This window comes from Manduca sexta, chromosome 9, assembly GCF_014839805.1.
Source record: "Manduca sexta isolate Smith_Timp_Sample1 chromosome 9, JHU_Msex_v1.0, whole genome shotgun sequence".
NCBI classification, from domain to species: Eukaryota; Metazoa; Arthropoda; class Insecta; order Lepidoptera; family Sphingidae; genus Manduca; species Manduca sexta.
In genome coordinates, this window is record NC_051123.1 from 9,264,669 (window position 1) to 9,282,763 (window position 18,095).

Consider the following 18,095-nt stretch of genomic DNA (forward strand, 5'->3'; position numbering starts at 1 on the left):
TGTCATATTGTTACGCTACTAGCGTGATCACAATGTTCAGTCGGGACTGCCGTTTTGGTTTGTCACATTGTTACGCTAGTAGCTTCGTCACAATGTTAGTAAGATATAACTCCATTGGTAGTGGACATGTCGGGATAAACCTGTATGAATAGATCTCGTCCGCCGGCGGGCACAATTCTCGCATTACTCATTCCGGCAATGAGGCAATTTCGTGCCGACATTCAGCGGACTTTTTATCCGTACTCGGTACGGTAGATTTGATTAAATCTTTGTATTAACAGTGAACGTTGCTATGTCAAAAACATGACTTCATTTGTTTCGAAGGGTGATAGTCGAGAGTGTGTTTTAATGATATCATAATGAAGATATAAAAATTAATGGAGCGCGGTCAAAATTTGTTTTTTTACGCTTATATTATTGTTATGTTTATGGAATAGTTCCCATTTTATAAGAAAGCGATGGCTTGGGTGTGGCATGGATTGCCGAGACGAATGTCCGCAGGTTCAAATCCCAAGGGTACACACCTCTGACTTTTCTAAAATTATGTTTGTATTCTTTGTTAATGCTTGCTTTAACGGTGAAGGAAAACATCGTGAGGAGACCTGCATACCTGCGAAGTTCTCTATAAGAATTTTGAGGGTGTGTGAAGTCTACCAATCCGCACTAGGCCAGCAGAACTGATAGGAGAGGAGATGAACAAACCATAATGCGGGTGCTACTAACTTTTGTAGGGTTTATCATCAAGCGAGCAACTATCTTGTTTCCTAAATCAGTTGTATAAATAAATTCTGTTTAAAATAAAAAGACAAACCTGCAGTGACTCTATTTAATAACAGCAGAAAACCCAATTTCCTCTACATTACCATATTATTGAATTTCCAACCGCATAAAAACAATATCGTAGGTGCATATTTCAACGCGGCAATAAATGATTTTTTGACTTAAAAACTACCACCGCATGTATAATATTGGGTGTTATTTTTACGCATCACTTAAAAAGTTTAATTTACCCTACTTAAAATTGGCATAATGTATAATTGCCATAAAAAAAGAAAAAATATATGTTTTTTAAATATAGAACACAAACATAGTAATTTTACCCCCTTGAAATTGGCATAATGTACAATTGCCATAAAAGAAAGAAAAAACTTTTTTTTAAATATAGAGCACAAACATAGTACGGATTACGAAGTTTGAAAATAGAACTGAAATACATGGCTGGTTAAAAAAAAATACATAAGTACGATACTGATTGAAGTGCATTCAACATCGACGAGACGACACAATCTCTCAGTCGCCATAATTACGCTAATTGCGTCTTTACGCTTTTAAGGACAATATTGTAGGGGATATGCGAGCCGGTAAAACCTCCACAGCTGTAGACATATTCTGTAGACTCAATACAATAAACCCCATGAGAGGTAAGGTGTAGGATAAGTACTTTTTATAAGTGTAAAAACAGCCGTATCGTAATACAATTTGAGGCGTGAGTGGAAGTTTTATGTTGGTTTTATCGGAATTATGGTTTAAAACTTCGACCCTTGCGAGCCAGATATATTACACACATTTACACCTTTGTACTCGAAGGAGTAGGTAGAGGTACAACTGGTACATCACTTTCTGCCATATGTTTACTGTCCCATAATGTGACAAGGGGCAAGTTAATCGCCAAATCGAGCAGAAATTCCAGACTCCGGGTTGATATTGACTAAAAAAAAACCTATATCGTTGCACCGTATTACAACTACCTACGACACAAAGCCAATCAAAGTTATAAACTTCGATAGACAGTGTCGATACATAATTTATTTTTTCTATACTCAATATGTCTTACGAAAAATTACAAGAAAACATCAACAACTATAAAGAAAGTCACAAAAAAAAACTAATTTACGCAAATCTTCCGCGCCCCGCACAAGACCCAAAAGTGGCGGTTTACAAAATTTTTATCTCCACCGAGGGTAGACGTAGAGCGGGAAAATTAAGATAAGCCCGCCGTTCTAGCGAAGACCTTTCTCTAAGAATATTGTGTTTTATCCCCCTCATTGCGATCGCAAGACATTGTCTAGGGAGCTTAAGATAGTGGTCAATTTTATTTCTAATAAAAGTTTGGGTACATCACGCATTAGACTATGCTTGTACGTAGGTTTGACTGACGAGACGAGCTTGCCATTCGCCTGGTGGTAAGCGATACGACCGCCTGTAAGCAGAAGAAACACCATCCAACACCTTGAATTTCAAAGTATTGTTTGGTATTCCACTACACTCGTCATCCTGAGATATAAAATGTTAAGTCTTATTATGTCCAGTAGTTACACTAGCTATAAAGTCCTTCAAACCTGAACGCAACAGTGATTATACATTGCTTGTCGGCAGAAGTTGGCATTGCAGTGGTACCTACCCAAGCGGACTCTCACATATCAGAGACCTACGACCAGTAAACAATATACTTTATAGTCATGATTAAATTTTTAATCCATTTTCCAGTACAACGCGATCTATTCGTATACTACTAATTAGTTTAAATGCCTGTAAAACAAAACGTTCTATCAATTTTTATTTGTGTTGACAATAATCAAAGATACTATGCATCTCTGTAACACATATTGTTTTGTCAATTCTTATTTGTGTTGAGAATAATAATTAATGAAAGATACAATGCATCTGTTTCCTTAATTTCTTAGATACAGCTATTAAGGTGGTAGCTCAAGGTCCATTTTCATACATTTTGTTTCGGCTTTAATCTGGGTAACTAAACAAGTATTGGCAAGTAAAGAATTTAAATTCACGTCTAGTTAGTGATTAGTTCTCGCAGTTGAAGAAAATTGTAAAAATAATTAATAATCATGGATATTTCTGCCTTTAAAATTTCGTCATATTAAATTTTAAAGGCCGAAATATCCATGATTATTAATTATTTTTACGTTTTTTCAACTGCGAGAACTAATCACTAACTAGACGTGAATTTAAATTCTTTACTTGCCAATACTTGTTTAGTTACCCAGATTAAAGCCGAAACAAAATGTATGAAAATGGACCTTGAGCTACCACCTTAAATCATACCTTTATTCATAAATTCTCATTACACGGCGGAATTACCTAGTCTTGCCATAAATATTGTAATAAAGAAAAAAGAAAATTGTTAACTGCAAATAACATTTATTACTTTTACAGTGTGTCAGTTTAATACATAAATATAAAACAATTAAAAATATAAAAAGCTTATTCGAAGTGGTCTCCATTGGCTGCAATACAGTCCTTTAAACGATGAGGCCAGTTATCAATAGAAGCACGCACTCTTTCCATGGGAAAATTCTTCACTGCCAATCGTATAGATTGTTTTAGGGACTCAAATTATCATGGCGTTTAGAGCAAGCTGTACTCTCTAAAACTGACCACAAATCATAATCCAGCGGATTAAGATCGGGACTAGACGACGGCCAGTCTTCAGCTCTGATGAAGTCCGAAACGTTCGATTCCAACCAAGACTGCGTGGACCGAGCTTTATGACCCGGCGCCGAGTCTTGCTGGAAGGACCATACTTGGTTATTGAACATGGTGATGTTAAGGGGCTTAACTACCTTCTCAAGAATGGTATCTTGATACACTTGTGCCGATGTTTTGATACCTTTTTCACAAAAATATGGCTCAGTCACTCCTTCATAGCTAACACCCCACCAAACCATCACTGAAGTCGGATAATGTCCACGTTGCACTCTGTCGACTAATTGGGAAGCTTCCTTAGAGCTTTGAGCATAAATACGGTCATTTTGTTTGTTAAAATGTTGCTCAATTGTAAAAATTTTCTCATCCGTAAACAAAATTTTTCTGTGACCTCCCTTTGCGTACCGCTTCAGTAGTTGTTTCGATTTTACCACCCTATTCTTCTTTAAATTATCAGTTAAGAAATGGCCAGTGCGTCTCTTATAGGCTGCAAGTCCTAAGTCATCTTTTAAAATACGCGACATGGTTCTAGGTGCTATCTTCATTTCCCGAGATAAAATCTTTTGCTTTCGGACAGGATTTCTTCGAATTCTTTCCCTTACTGCTTTGACCACCTTTTTCGTACGAACACTACGTGGACGGCCAGATCTTTTCTGTCACAAACAGAGGAGGTCTCATTGTACCTATTAATAGCCCGGTACACAAACATTTTACTAATACCAAGTGTATGGAGAGTTTTAAAAATTGCATTTGGCTCCATACCTACTTTGTGTAATGCTATCACAGCGATTCGGTTCTCTTTATCACCCCACACCATTTTAATATCGCAAAATATTTTACAATGTATTGGCGCCAAAATGAGAAAACACAATGAACAATCGTATAAAAATGACAGATTCGAAATTCAAATGTAATATTTTTTTATAATTAAGTGTAACAGTATTTATGGCCAGACTAAGTATATAAACATAAAACAAAGATAATTTTTGGTTTTAAAACACACGAGAAAATATCCGAATGTAAAGCTGCACTGTCGTTCACTAAAAGAACGTTATTTATTTCAACAAGAAAAATATAAAGGTGAATTATCACTGTAAATATTTTACATCGTAACATTGGATATGGCACGCAGATTCAATGTAAAGCGACTGTTCCCTCTCCAACATAAATCATACAGATATACACGGGTTTATGTTTCATATATTTCAATATTTCATACGAATTGTTTTTATCGAACGCATTTTTTATCGAATCAATAACCTTTCTTTGTTTGTTGGCGGGAGGGTATCTGATATTACGTACATACAAAGCTGGATCTAGGTAGCCATCGGCAATTGTAGATAGCTAATGTAATTATTTCGCCATAGCATTTGCGTCTATTTATTTATTGATATAAAATACACCAATAGAACTATATATTATAATATTAGGTATTATTCGAGACTTGGCCCGCGTGAAAACTGTCCCCGCTACAAAACTCTAAGAACTGTACGACGCCGGCGCCAATTATTTAAAAAATCAGTAAAAGAAAGTCATGAGAGCATAATATTATCGAGATAAAAAGCAGCCTATGTTAATCCCGGACATGGTCTACCCGTATGTAAAATTTAATCCAAATCAGTTTAGTTGTTTCTGTTGTTACTCCTAACAAATAAAGTAACACCAAAACATTTGAATATACAATATTAATAAGATAAGATTCCAATGCAATATAACAATAAGGTACATATAACATGCATTTACAATATTAGTAAGATAGGATTCTAATGTAATATAAAAATAAGATACATATAATATCCGAAATGTGTGCTATTTATAAGTGTACACAACATTCACCATGGTCAACATAATTAAAAACTAAATAATATTGAAAAGATATTAAGTAATTACAGAATGTCTTAGGACAGTATTGATGAATACAATTAAGTGGCGCTCTTAAGTGCGTTACAGTCGAGACGCTGTTAAATAAGATTAGCATCCTAAGATAGTCGTTATTAAATCATTTAACATCACCTCAAATGATATTTTAAGTCACAACACGTGGCGGATTTTGACAGCTGAATTTTGTAAATTTAACAGCGGCGACTCAAGTGACAACAAGCTCTTAAAGGACAACTTCATCTTTGTTTATTAAAATAGTTCAATCATCGATATATTATATTATGTACTGTGTACTAGATCTGGAGTTCCAATCACTCATTGTTGAATTAAAGTGTACTGCATTCCAATATTGGTTGCCATTTTACTTATACTCTATTTACTTTATAGTTACGACTTTATTTAAAGCGCTTTGGCACTGTATATTTAAAAAGTAGACGACGGTTGATGTTTTAGCGCTGCAGCAAACCTCAGTTCTAACTCTAGATTTTGAACCAATGGTTTATATGGATTTTTGTGTCTATAGAATATACGTCAATGAGTTCAATACATTAAATTACTTGAGATTTTTCTCAAAGGTGAAATTGGTTTACTAAAATCGCCCGTAGTTACCTTTTTTAGGCCATTTGACAATGTGATAACTATAACTAAACATTTTTACATGTTATTTAAAACATTGCAAACAAGGGCGAAAATACCCTTGACAAAGAAATTCGTACACGCCATGATAATTGAAAACATGGTGTCTTTGAATACTGAAATTGAATTTTTATCGCGATGTGTGAGTCCACACATTGTTAAAGAACGCATTAATGCCTTTGGGATAACGGTGAAGTTTTAATGGAGTCTTCCGGCGAAGTTTAGATGACGTTTATTTAAGGGTAGCAAGTGCGATTTTGAATATTGAAATTATGGAATGAGTTGCCTCTGCGGGTGTTTGCGGGTCTACTTCCATGAAAGCCTTTCTTGTTGTAAATTACTGTGCATTTTATTAGCCTCTTTGTTCATTCAAGACATGGTTGGCTGTGACGAATTTTATACCAATATATCCAGCTACATACATATATAAGTACATACATGCAGGCCTTTCGACAGGTCCGTCCGAAAATATTTAGGGGAGGCCTATGTTCAACAGGAGTTTGTGTGGCTGATGATGATGTACTGCAGCTTTTGAAAATTTCCCGCCGATATTCGTAGTTTCGTATTGTGTTTTTAATATAGCTAATACCATAACATTTATTAGGAGTTCCCTAAAATGAGTAAGATAGAGTAAGTAGGGGAATTAATTACGAATATTTTATTAGCAGTCAATAACAACGCTTAGAAAATCAATATACATTTAGCCCCGTAATTAGTATTGCCCACGAAAGGGTTAAATTTTCACATTCACATTTTGTTGTCTTAAAATAGAAAAGAATGAACAAAATTACTAAGATATATTAATAAGCCCCATTATACATTAGTTTGTAAAGCCTACGTTTCGTAAGACGCAAGAAATAGTGTCCATTGTGCAACGACATTTGGCACCATTAATTTTCTTCCTTTATTTGTCCTCGAAAAACGAGCTTTGTTCCAAGAGCTAGACATTAGTTACAACTAGAGTTGCTATTTTAGTCTGATACTTTTAGTTAATTACAGTAATATAGATAACATTAACTTGGTAATAGGTGTGTTTTTTGTTTAACAGAGAAAGTGCATTCTTTACCATTGCCTGAAGTGAAGACTTACGATTTGTTAGGATGTTGTATGCCCCAGCGAGGTAATAGGTGTTCCTAGTTTATCTATTTATGTACTTGGGTTTCGTTAATTACCGCACGTTTTAATAGTAAAGGACAATGTCGAGGAAAAATAGATATTAATATATTTTGCTGAGAATTCTACTTAGGAATTATGTAGGTACGAGAAGATGGTCAACTCGTACCAGATTACTGTGGTGGATGTGGCCTAACCCTCTCAGTAGTGTAAGAGGTCCGTGTTCAGCAATAGGACTGTATATACAGAGATTTTGATGTATTTAGTGTACGAAATCGGTGATTTCTCTCTCGATATCAGGTCTGGGATAGTACAATACTGCGTAACTAGCATTGTCTACGTAAGTGACATAAATAGTCTTTAAATCAACTGAAAGTGTTGATGTTTACTTCACACGATATTGCCCTATTCTCCGACAATACCTAATTTGTTCATAAAAAAGTTTCCAATATACAATAAATAGATTGTATTCCATAAATCTTATTTCAAATCATATTTCCGAATTCAAACAGCAATGTTCTAAATCGGCACGTCCTTGAACATAGCGGACGGCGAGCGGCGAGCGGCAAGCGTAGCGTCCCACTACTGACAGGAAATTGCACTTTTCCAATAGCTTCTCTCGAGTGCATGCGGGGTAAATATAAAACAATGGCGTATTCATATTTTGTATCAAGGTTTTTTTAGTGAAGGGGCAACGAGTAGTCGCATGGGGTGGATCATAGATGTCTGGCTTTTGAAGTAGACACTCTTAGGATTAGGCTCTGTTCGATAGACTTGGATACATTCAAGATTATTCCGTATTGATAGACGTATAAGTACTATTGTTTGATTGACGGTAAATTAATAGATAGGGAACCTACATAGGTGCCTAAGAATTCAAGTAATGTTTAAATATAAAACAGTAGGTAGTAGAAGTGTGGATTCAAGACCTAAATTTTAGTCACAGAGTGTATTCCGTGACAGGATAAGAAATAATAATGGCCTTGCGAATGCTTAGCATTACGAAATATTTCCTTTGAGAGCAATTTAATCAGCTGGTGGCGGTTAAGACAAATTTCAAATTAGCAAGTGGGCGGCTAAAAAATTGCCACTTATTCGAAATGAAGAATTTTAGTACTATCATTTATAAGTTACTAGCATTTGTTCGCAACTTTGTCTCAGTGGAATTCCGTTTGTGACAAATATACGAAAAAAATTGTCTTTTCTTAGTGTTCAAACTTATTTCGTACCAAATTTTATCAAAATCCATTCAGTCATTTATGGGCAAGAGACAGTATTTTCCCATTTATAAAGTCTTAGCTAGTGGCTCCACCTACAAGATTGCTATGGCGGGAAAAAAGTCTTGATAAATATGTTTCCACGAAAAAGTAGCGTATGGTCTCAAACTATGTCTATACCAAATATCGAAATCGATTCAATGGTTCAGTGGTGCATTGTACCAGACAGATGGGAGTCAATTTCTTATTTATAAAAAACTAGCTTTTGCTCGCGGCTTCGCTCGCGTGGAGGAGTTTTTCCGCAATATTTTTTTTCCGACTTACTTGATATGTATCGTTATATTATCACCAAATTACACAAAATCATTATAAATTGTTGTCTATGTGTTATTCTGATGTATAACTGATATTACTGTAAAGTTTCATCCAAATCCGTTCAGAAGTTTTTTCGTAAAAGAGGAACAAACATACATACATCCATCCTCACAAACTTTCGCATTTATAATAATTAATAGGATTATTATGGATAACCCAATCTTATAAATCAAGGACACAAAATAAGCATACATTCAGGTTATTTCTAACAAATCCAACAATACCTTAAACAAATTGACCAGAACAGCGCAGCGGTAATGAATCAAAAATGTACGACCAGCAAATTTGATACATTTCCACATCCATTTATTAGGAAGCCGATAATGATTAGATTTGTTACCTCCCGCGGGATCTGAGCCGCGGCCGACTTCCATCGACAAATTAATTCACTTGATTTCACGATCTCGAAGATACGTGAATAAAAGTATGAGTAATATACTTGTACAGCCGCCTTCATAAGGAATCAGACGTATATAGAATGGTTAGGTATTTATTAAAATTAAAATTTTTTGGTTTTAATATATTTATAAAAAAAATGTGTTTTTGTAAAATGTAGATATTGTAACTTTGACTTAGCGGATGACCAACACTTTAGTCCCCCCCGTGACCATGAAGGCTGCAAAGTCTTCGAAACGTCGGGAGAAAACTAAAATATAAAAACCGCGATAAAATACGAAAAATAGTTTATTTTTAATGTCTAACTTCGCGTAAACATAAGAAATCATTATGGTTAGGTAAGTAGTTAGTCTATCTAGTACGAGTTGACTGCGCATTATGAATCGTCATTTTCATATACAACAATAGTTTATAATCTCCAAAATAAAAAAATAGCGTAATCAACTGCTGATACTGGACCCATGTTTGAGAAAAAAAGAATAGGATTTCGTAAAATATTCCTGAAAAAGGTTGTCTTTGGTTATAAGTCACATTGATTTATAATTCTGGTTTTCTAAAGTCCAATGGTCAAAAAATACAACTTGATAGTTTTTATCATGTCTTATTGTCATTCCCTAAATAGACGTCTCTTAGATTTTAAAGAGTAAAACAATCTCCTATTTACCTATACGACTATCAAAACTGTTCTTCGATGAGACCGCCCGAAATTCCAAGAAGACTGATTACCCGCCGAAGAACGAATAGGGCTCTGATTATATACCTTTTTTAATATTATTACGTCCCACGCCGTTTTTACAATTACAAAAGACAATCTGTTTGGTTACCTTTTTGACAACCCTATAATATTATATAGTATATCTTCTGACTATACTACTTACCTTGCATGTTGTTTTAACAACACTTAATTTATGTATTTTATATTTTTGACAACCCTAAAATATTACCCGATAAGACATTTTTAGAACACCTAAGAAACAGAAGGTATTAAATTTTTTTGACAACCCTAAAATATCATCCTATAAAACAGTATATCTCCTAACAATAAAAAATATAGAGCTCTAAAAAAACACGTAATGTAATATTAAGAAGGGATTTCTTGTCCGCGGTAAGAAAATGGAGAAACCCTTTTAAAGCAATAAACATGTTTGTAAGTCATAAAAATAACTACTCCTTACAAAGGGATGCTTTGATTACATTTGCAAAAGAGTTTCCATGTTTTTGAACGAATAATGTTGCAAATGTTGTTCTGGATTTCATTGACTGGCTTAGGGTTGTCGCTGGCTAGTTTCACAATAAAGCGTTTGCTAATAACGGTTATTAATTACCTGATAATTTAACGATTTCTGTTACTTTTAATTTGTGCTTTATAGCTTTTTAGATATTAAAACATCTTGTAAGAGGTTTTGTGTGTCTTTTAGTTATTAGTATCAATGGTGAAATAAGACAAACACAAAAATACTTGTTTGTATTAATATTAAAAAGGATGAGACAGGTTAACAGAAAATATACCAAATAGCAATATCAAATTATAGTTAAAGGCTCACCCCCTATCATATTATAGGACGTAAAACACACGGCGAAAAATGCATGTACACTAGTTGCGTCGATGTGTTCCCTTCACGAATAAAAGATGTCAATTTAAAATATAGAACGTTATTAAATTTTGTAAATTTTTCATTCATCGAAAAATCTTAAGATATTCGTTTATATCTTGCCGTTTGTTCGATATTCAAAAACGTTATTGACGAAGTTCAATATTTTATTTCGTAACGAATAACCTCAGATAACAATGAAACTCCAACACAAATGATATGATTAAAGAGAATTCACCCTTAATGTTTGAATACCGTTATAGGAAACGTTCGCCCACGTTATTTATAACGGCTATATTTGTAAAAAGACGTTGATTGATCGGCAGACGTCGATTCTATATAGAATCGCGGCAATCGCTCATTCTTGAACGGTCCGTCGAGATTTCTTATATAAATAAAATCTTTATTTAATACTTAGGGATTCCTTTTTGAGATGAATGTTGTCCTTTTGGGGCCATTCGTTTGTGTCTTGTTTGGTAATTTGAAATTCGGGATTGAGGTTATAATGTTTTGAAAGATTCTTTGTTGTGTTCGGGAACATTCATGCGGTAATTGTATATTTTGAGTTTGATTTCGTATTCAAATATATTCTAAGAATAGAGACGTATAAGATGTGTAAAATTTTATTTTGATATAATTATATTTGTTGGTTACATTTTACTTTAAGTCAAGTTATGAAAGAATAAAATATATTTCAATGGAACGCTTCGATGGAAAGTTCGTTATATCACACATTCTATTTTTAAACCCGTAAAAATATTTCATTTCAGAATACGCGTAACATTCCATATTCGAATGAAAGACGCGTGCACGTTGTTAGCGGTGGAAAAAATTCGGCATTTGAAAAAAAATCCGTATAAAATGAAAGGCTTGGTGGAAAAAAAGGTGGTTGAACAAAGGGCGGTGCTCTTTGGTCGTCCATTCGAATAGTATCGCTGCAGCCGCCAACCTAGCCTGCCGCTTGAAGAACGCACCGAGTGGATGGGTACTCGACATACATTCAGCTCGCTACCACTAACATTGGAACTCGATTACGTTGTTTGTTTATATTTATTTTTTTTACACTTCACGCTAGCGTTGAAAATATTATAACTTGACGTGGTGACTGAAGAGATGAAATACAAAAATGTAAATAAAGGTTAATAATGCGAGCAAGGAAAGTACATAGATATTAAAATGAAGAAGTATAAAAATATGAAATAAGTAGGTATACTTATTGAACGATACGCTTGTCGGTACGACTGCGCTCTGAGGTCCTAGGTTCTAATCCCGGGTCGGGCAAAGTGATATTTGGGTTTTTCTGCTCACTATCAGCCCAGAGTCTAGAATTTGTGCCCGATATAGCGATAGGCTCGCCCCCTATCACATCATGGGACGGAACACACCTGGCGAAAAGTGGGTGCCTTGGTTGCACATCTGCATACCCCTTCGGGGATAAATGCGTGATATTGTGTGTGTTATTGAATCTTTTGATACCAAATACTAACATGCGTAGAATTACAGGACATCGACTTGTAACCACAGTGAGAACATCTTTATGTCAGCTGAAAATTAATATTAATATTATGACTTAACCAATCTCAGTTTTCCTGTGATAATCACAGATTTTTCGAGTTGTCGAGTTCGGATCGAGCCCGTGGTAGGGGCAGCTCGTTACGTCGGCAGAACGTTACAGATGCATAGTAACCGCGGCCGCGTTCGCAAATTTATGGTCGATTGTTTTGCATAAAGGACGCGGCACGTCAATTGCATTGTTGGATTATAGCAGATTTTTAGTTCGTTTCTCTTCGAGTGTCTGATCTGTGGTTTTCAATAGAACTTGTAGGAAGTAAACCCGCTGATGCATTTAATATTGATCGTATAAAATAACGTAAAAATTGTTTTAAAAATCTGATTCGGCTTCCTGAACTTAATATGTACTTGATGGTGATCGTATATGACATACAAAGTAAATTGTTTTTAAAAAATAACGTAATTTTTTGCCTTCACCTTACCTGAACATAATTCACATGAACGTCTAGCTGGAGATGACTTTTTATTCAGCCCAGAATATAATTTACATGAATGAAATGAAGAGATGTGGCAGTTATCGTTAAAATGTAGTTCAAACCGCGCTAGTATTTTAGTCGGCTAGTATTTAGTAAAGTGTCTGTAGATAGAAGGTAGAGATATTTAACTAAATGCAGATACGGCATCTGTACAGCACTCGGCTTTTAAACTAGCACATTATCGCACACATAGATAATTTTTTTATACGTGTATGGCAGAGTGTCCCCACTGCATCTGATAATAAGTGGAGTGGTTTCTTGGTTGACGATTTTGATTCCTTCCTAACCGAGCGTCGGCTACGGCGGCCAATCTCAACGGAGATCAGCAGGAGATATGTGCACAAGTCTGTGCGCACTACACAGGTGCAATATCTATTCCTTCACTCTCATAGTCCGGTGATACGGCAATCCGACATGACCAGACAGGGATCAGGCGCAGGAACAAAGGTTACTTTATAAATATCAGCAGAACAAGGGTTCTGAGCTCATTGCGGCATTAATGAACAGGATGTACATATTAATCAAATAAAAAAAATGTTAATACGATAACAAAAAACAGAATTAAAATGGCGTGTTGCACCTGTATTCCATCGACCGCGTTCAGTAAATTGAATCAAACTAAATGTAATGGCGAAATCGCAGCGGGCTGCGATAAATTTTTCAAGTTTAATTACTTTAGTGAGTTTGCAAACTGTAGATACCGGTTTTGCATCGACTTTGTGTACTGCGAATACTAGTAACGAACTTGATTAGTCACGTTTGTTAGGATTAATGTGGGACACATTTACAGCTTCGGAATAACTATCCTATGAGATATTTAAAAATTAAGCTGCATTAACCGCCATTTTCAAAAAGATTCCAATCATTTTTTTCGTTCTATCTCAAAAATGGACCAATCAGAACAAAGTATTTTTGACAAGCTTACAAATGAGTTATTTGATTGGTTCCTTCTCGGAATGAGATTGGAGATTGAGATTTGGGTCATTTGTTGAAAATGGCGGTTAGATGAAGCAATTATTGCTAACAAATAAATGTATTTTTTTTTATATCTGACAAAGTATACGTCAATGCGGCCGAGAATTGCCTTGCAGTTGAAAATGATGAGACGAGTTAAATTTATAAGCAATAATACAATTATTCGAATAAAACACAAAAATACTTTTTAAGGATAATAAAGAAATAAGGTTTCGATTTATAAAATCCCTACCAACCTTGAACGTGCTCAAACAAAGGGATGGCAAACCACGTGGGTGGAATTAATTCGGTTGTTTTACTTTTGCATTATTTTCTTCCGGTATGAAACGTTAGTTATTTAGAATAAGTATGTATTAAAAATATTTTTGAGTTAATTGTATTTAATTGATGCAGTGCGCATGCGCTTTGTAATTCGAAGTTGGTTTTGTAATATTTGACAGTGTCGCTCACGCTCAATATCTATGTTGTATTTACATAAATGGAATTATATATTTCACATAATTCTATGCCTTTTTCAGTAAAAAAATCCAATTACCCCGAAAGATAAGTTCCATAAGTTATTGTATTAGTTTTACGAACATAAAAAATTTAAATCAATTATTTCTAAAATAAGTAAAAATTAATATAGGACTATGTATTAGTGAGCCATGGATTTGAATAAAATAAAAAACTTTATCACGTAGGTGAACAAGGTTGCACTTATACATCATACCAATTAAAATCACTTACATAACTACGGAAATTTTATAAATAATAATTGTATACAAAAATGGTAATAGCTCCTTCGCATCACATTCGTCTACATTGTGATAGGAGACAGTAATTATTTTGTCTCGACAGTTTCATCCCTTTATCCGGGAGGCGGAGGAGAAAGATAAATCCAACCTCCGAGGAAATCGCACGCGAACTCTCCTGGGGTCACGCTTGTTACGTGCTCGGTGAGCTATCGTTTCGAGATAGCGACGCTTTGGATTTCGATAATATTTAGTGTTTATTCTGTTTCGTTTGACTACGCATGTATATTGTATAAGAACTTCATTGGGCTAAATTTTAACTAGTAATAATACTTTTTGGAGCTAATGTAAAAAATATGAAAAGAAATTATGTTCTAAATTTAAATTTCTTTATAGCTTAGGTACAGTCTAGAGTTGCACTCATAAAATGAATTAAATCAACATGGCGGCAGGGCGAATCGATTGAAGACGTGGCACATACATAAAGCTAATGTATAAAACCAATAAAGACTGCTGTTCAGTCCAAATAGTGTAATTCCCTCGATGGAATAGAAACATTTATTTGTCGTTCGGTTAAACACATTGCGCAGAGCACTTTTAAAGATGTATTTCGACTGTCCACGTAAAATAAATGTCTGCAGTTGCATTTGATATTTATTTTTCCAATTTCTAGCTTTTGATCATTTTATAAGGACTTTACTATAGCCTATATAAAAGCTAAATAAATACTCTTATAGGTAAGTAGATGAAATATTTAAAAACAAATAAAAATTGAAACTGTAAGTAATTTTTATATCATCAGTCATATCTGATAGCAAAAATAAATGAAGTTGAAGTACTCGTGGGCACAGACAATAAGTGACATGAAGTATGACCGACACTGAGGACGTTTTCTAATGGAAGCAATTCACTAATGTTTAATTAAAAAGTATGACGGGTAAAACGCAACTGTTTTTATTTGATCAATAAACATTTGCATTAATTCAGAATGCAATATGGCCACTGAATTATATATTTGTCCTTTTTGATGACATTTTAATGGAAGAAATCAAATTAATGATATCAATGCTCATTGTTTTTTAGACTACAAACAGAACGAATGGCTTTATGAATTGTGATGCTCATGCCTAAAAATACCACGTTCAATGAATCCTGCCAGCTGATTTACGAATTCGATATTTAAAATGCATGTATTGCCATGCCCAGCCATGCCATTCTTTATAAATAATCAGCATTAATTATAACGTGATTTGTAATGCTGGTTCGTTTAAACAGAAATTAATATTAAATTCCGAGTGATGTAACCTCGTCCCAGCATGAATGCATAGAGCAATAAAGATGATAACTTTGTTCAAGTGGAGTAATTGCACCGACGAACCACTTTTGTTTGCTATTCAGTGGAACACACTCCGCAGAGGTTTGCTATATTATTTTTAGAGTTGAGTATGATATTTATCAAGTTGAGATCTTGTTATTTAAGTATTTTTATTAACGTAGAAGTATTTGTAAAGACTTTTGAATGTTTGTTTTATGTAAACACATAAACCCATAATGAAATTAGATAATTTAATGACAACTATTCTAAACAGAAAAAAAGCAAATTTAAAACCAATACATACAATAGGTGTTCTAATTTTAAACATTCGAAATTGATTAATTTACCATTGATTATAAAACATTAAAACCATTGACATATTATATTCTATAGACACGAACTCCCATATAAACTATTTGTTCAAAATCTGAATTAAAATGGCAACCAAAACGTCACTGTTATAACCTATTTATTCACTTGAACAACAAATAATTTTACTTATTTGACTAATATTTTTTATTCAAATCCAGGTTTACACTTAGAATAGAGTTCTTATATCATGAGCGCCACTCCGTACACAACCACATTCTGTCAATATTGACCATACTAATATCAGTTTGAATGGATTGCAGTTCAATTCAGTTGAACACAGTAAATGTTCGGAACGCCAAATCGAGTACGTAGTACATATACATCGATGTTAAAAACACAATTTTAAATTTGTGCAAGACTGAAGCACGAAATTCTTTTAAAAAATAGTTGGGGATGACAATCGCAAAGAACATCGACCCGTTGGTAAGTGTATGTCACAATTTGAATGCATAAGAGCAGTAAGCTGCAAGTTACTTGGATAATGTAATATTCTCAATGGAATACAAACGTTTAGATTTACATTGAACAAGCTCTTTTATTATTCGTATGCATTATAAAAGTTAATGTGTCCGATCCATTAAGATAGGTAACTAAAGTAACAAAATTTCCCCATTTATCTGATAGGTAAAAGTCCATAGTTTAACACATTTTATAATAAGGCGGAGGTTAGCTTGGTTGTAAAATTTTCTGTAAACCATAATACTCATTATGAAATACTGCCTTTTACTCGCTTTTGCTCGGAATTAGGCTTGCTATCAATATTAAAAAAGAGTTTTGTAACAAGCCTACATCATTTTTCGAGATCCAATCCAATTGGCACAGCAGTTCATTCTTGAAAGCGCAACAGGCAATTAGTTTCGCTTTAATAGTTTGAACAATTTTTCCGTCTTTTTACTGTGTACGGTAGGACTAGGGCTGCCATCCGTTTGGAATTCCCCGATTTGTCACAGTTTGCGCGGGGGGGGGGGGGGGGGGGAGAACAGGGACGTCCGGCTGGACACTTCTGCTGTCAGGGGATATCCTATTTTTTGGTAGATAAGCGATTAAAGTAAATCTTCGTAAAAAAAAAAACATACTTTACAAATGAATAAAAATATAACTATGTTTTTATTTTTGTTACACACAATATTTTTTCAAAGGTGTCCGGGGAAAAACCCATATTTCGCCCAAATATCCTGGATTTTTGCCGTGTTTTGGTCCTTTTTACTATCATTAAAGGTGAACCTTTAAAGGTCATGCATATAAGATGTTTTATATGTATAGATATTCATTGCTGGAGCGTTTTTACGAGCGGAACGTTAACAGATTTATGTTCAGTTTACGTCCCAGTTTATATCTGAATAGCCTTTGCTCGCGGCTTCACCCGCGTGAAGGAGTTTCCGAGATATTTTTTTCCGACTTACTTGATAAGTATCGTTATATTATGACCAAATTACACAAAATCCTTACAATTTGTAGCCTATGTGTTATTCTGATGTATAACCAATATTACTGTAATGTTTCATTCAAATCCGTTCAGTAGTTTTTTCGTGAAAGAGGAACAAACATACATACATCCATCCTTTCGCATTTATGATATAAGTAGGATATGTATGTCTAGGCGCGGTTACAGCCAACTTCTGTCGATAGTTTGAATTACTTCCAACAGAAAATATTTATAAATATCATCACATTGATTTAGTGCGCATACGTGCGTAAAATGTGTTATTTATTACGAGGATACGCTATTTCGATTGAAGCATCTAATACGGTGGGTTAGAGTGGTTATTTGCGTGGCAACACTCTCCCCGCGTTGATTTTAATATATTTATGTTTTCCTTTTAAAGAAACGTTCCTTCTTCTTTTATTGCTTGATTATGTAATGTTTTAATATATCATCTTCAAAAGATATCAATATGACTATGACTTCCAGGTCTAGTTATACAATTGTAAAAACCAAAAACAAATATACATCACGCATTTATCCCCGAAGAAGTATGCTGAGGCGCAACCAGGGC